This window comes from Myotis davidii, unplaced genomic scaffold (assembly GCF_000327345.1).
Source record: "Myotis davidii unplaced genomic scaffold, ASM32734v1 scaffold196, whole genome shotgun sequence".
Lineage (NCBI taxonomy): Eukaryota > Metazoa > Chordata > Mammalia > Chiroptera > Vespertilionidae > Myotis > Myotis davidii.
In genome coordinates, this window is record NW_006288258.1 from 3483627 (window position 1) to 3487683 (window position 4057).

Below are 4057 nucleotides of genomic sequence, written 5' to 3' on the forward strand. Positions count from 1 at the left end.
AAAAGATTTTTTATTCCACAACTAAGTGGGATTTGTCCCAGATGTGCAAGACTGAGTCAGTATTTGAAAATCAATTAATGTAATCCATTGCATCTACAAACTAAAAAAGAAAAATCACATGATAATACAATAGATGCAGAAAAAGCATTTGACAAAATCCAACATCCATTCATGATAAAAACTCTTAGTAAACTTGAGTGGAGGGGAATTTTCTCAACTTTATAAAGGCTATCTACAAAAATCTTGAAACTAACATTAATATATACTTAATAGTGATAATTTCAAAATTTTCTCACCAAAATTAGGGACAAGGCAAGGATGTCCTTCTCACAACTTCTTTTCAAAATCATACTGGAAATCTTGCTACTTCAGTAAGACAAGAAAATAAAAACATACATATTGGAAAGGAAGACATAAAATTATTTTTGTTTGCAAATGACATTATTGCCCATATAGATTATAACAAGGTTGCAGAAACAAGGTTAATTTACAAGAGTCAATTGCTTTTCTATAGATTAACAATGGAATTTGAAATAAAAAAACAGTACCATTTACATTAGCATCCCCAAAATTAAATACTTAGATATAAATCTAATAGCATATGTACAACACCTAAATGAAGAAAACTATAATACTCTGATGAATGAAATTAAACTAAATAAATGGAGAAAGATTCCATGTTTATGGTTATAAAGATTCAATGTTGTCAAGGTGTCAGTTCTTCCCAACTTAGTCTAAAGATTCACTGTGACCCAAATCAAAATCTTAGCAAACTATTTTATGGATATCAACAAACAGATTCTAAATTTTATGTGGAAGAGATAAAAGGCCCAGAATACCAGCGCAATATTGAAGAAGAAAATTTTAGGAGAACAAAATTGGAGGACTGCTGGTACCCAAACTTATAGCTTACTATACAAGAGCTACAGTTATGAAGACAGTATGGGATTAGTGAAAGAACAGACAAATAGATCAATGGAATAGACTAGATAACCCAGAAATAGACTCCCATAAATACAGACAACAAAGGGGCAAAACAATATAGTGGAGCAAAGATGATCTATTCAACAAATGGTGCTGCAATAACTGGACATCCACATGAAAAAAAAAATAAATCTAGATATGGACTTTATATCCTTTACCCAATTTAACTCAAAATGGAGTCTATGGATTTAGAAGTAAAATGCAAAAGTATAAAACTCCTAGAAGATAACATAGAGGAGAACCTAAATGACCTTGGGTATGATGATGCTTTTTTAGATACAGCACCAATGACATAATCTACTAAAAATGTTTGATAAGCTGGACTTTATTAAAATTAAAAACGTCTGATTTATTAAAGACAATATCATGAGAATTAGAAGACAAGCCACAGCCTGGGAAAAATATCTGATAACAGACTATTATCTAAAATGTACAAAGAATACTTAAAAATTCAACAATAAAAAAACAATCTGATTATAAAATGGGCCAAAGACTTTAATGGACACCTTACCAAATAAGATATACACATGGAAAATGAGCATATGAAAAGATTTTCCACCTCATACCTATTACAATGGATAAAAGGCAGACAACACCAAGTACTGGCAATGTGAAGCAACAGAGACGCTCATATCTTGCTGGTTGGAAGGAAAAATGGCAGAGCCACTTTAGAATGTAATGTGGTGGTTTCTTACAAAACTAAACAGACTCTGACTATATGATTCTGCAATTGTGCTGCATTTATCCAAAAAAGTTGAAAACAAGTCCACACAAAAACTGCACGTGGATGTATATAGTAGCTTTATTCATAATGGCAAAAAGTTGGAAGCAACCAAGATGTCTTTTAGTAGGTAATGGATAAGTAAACTGTGGTATAACTAGACTAAGGGTTATTACTCAGTGCTAAAAAGAAATGAGCTATCGAGCCATTAAAAGACGTGGAGGAAACTTGAGTACATATTACTAAGTGAAAGAAGCCAATCTGCAAAAGCTCCATGCTGTATGCACCCAACTGTATGATAATCTGGAAACATTTAAAAGATCAGTGGTTGCCATGGTTGGGGGAAGAGATAAATAGGGGAGCATAGAAGATCTTTAGGGCAGTGAAAATACTCTGTATGCTATTGTACAGGTGGATTTATGTCTTACACTTTTTCAAACACGTTGAATGTACAACACCACGGTAAGATAAACTTGAACTCTGTGTAATAATGACATGTCACTGTAAGCTCTTCCTTGGTAAAAAAGAAAAGTACCATTCTGGTGAGAGAATGGTGGAGGCTATGCATGTATAGGACAGAGAGTATATGGGAAAACTCTATATATCCCTCTAAATTTTGTTGTAAATTTAAAACTACTCTAAAAATAATTTTTGTAAAAACCCAATAACATCTGCCATTAAAAGCAAAACAACAACAACAACAAAAGGAAGAAGAATTGGCCTTTGTATTCTGCTGTGTCACGCCTTTCCTCAGACAATGAATGCTTGCTGCCCAAATGAGGGAAGGCCATGCATGAATAAATCAGAGGCAATCTTGATTGCGAACTTGAAATGTAGTTCTTCCAGATTTTTATAATAACTGCACTTTTCTTAAGTCTCAGTTTAGAAAAAATCAAAGTGAGGGACTGCAAGATTGACTTCTGAGACAGAAAGCATAGAAGAAACAGCATTGGTGCTTAAATTTAATCTTCCCTTTGTTATTCACTCACAGTGTGATCTTAGAAAATCAGTTACTTTTTCAGAACCATACATTATCAACTTATAAAATAGGGACTAATAATATTTTTCTAAGATGGTTGTGGTATTTCAAACTGAATATGATCATTCATATAAAGCACTGTGGCATGTCAAAAAATACTGTGTAAAGTTTAGATATCATTAGCCATTCTGTCTGTTTCTGAAATAAGATGTGTTCAATAATTGCTTGGTTTGCATTGGAATCTCTACTTATTCAAATTTCACTTCTAAGAAACATATATATGTATAATATTTAAGTGCTTGATACTTTTGTTCTCCAAATATTATTTATCAGAATTATAATAGTATCTATAGATTTTAGTGACTGCCACTTTTTTAAAAGTTATATATTTCTATAGCTGGTATCAGCTCAAACATTACCTAGAGATTAAAGAAGTAAAATTTTTTTTAAAAGTATGTAGCATGTAGTCAAATACATAGACACACAGCTATTCTAATAAAGAAAAAGAAGAAATCAAATTCATATATGTCAATTTTCAAGTTTGTTAGTGAAACTGGTTGTTTTCAGAAGGTGATACAGACTATAATAAACTTTATTATAACCATAAGCCAACATGGTTGAAAACCTTTACAATCTTGAGAATAAAGACACATATTCATCAAACAATGTTATGAACTAATTCTAACTAGGGTAACAGATAAAAAGGTGGGCTCACCTTTGCTTAACGCTATTGAAAGAATACACACCACTCTTGGGTGTATATAGGAGTAGGAGAGACCTCTCCCTCCTCTCCCTCCTCCTCCTCTCCCTCCTCCTCCTCCTCCTCTCCCTCCTCCTCTTTCCCACACTCCCTCCTCACTCTTTCTCCCTTTCACCAGGTTCATCTATTTGCTTTAAAAGAACCCCTAAATTAAACATTGAAAACAATTCAGGAAGGAAGACTTGCAACATAAATGGCATCTGTGAATGTTCTGCAAATTAATTCGTTATATACATCATCCTTTTTGAGGTTGTTTTATCTTCCTTCTAAAGAACTCAGAAACTTTATTCTCAAACTTGAAACAGAACCCAATTCACTCCTGTCATTCAACCAAGAGGGTTTTATTCTCCCTGGTCCTCTATCAGATTTTAAATGGAGGTGGTTTTATTCCCCTTCTCATCTAATACTGGAACATATGCATCTACAGCAAGATCTCACTTTTAAATGATGTTGTATTTCAAGAGACCTTTTAAAGGGGAAAAATAATGGCTCCACTCTACACAAAGCTCATGGCTGGAAAGTGAGTCTATTTATCTCCAAAGATTCAACAAATTCTTACAAAGTGTTGGGCCCAAATTCTTGGTGGCTAGAGGAGGAGGTGGGGGACATGACT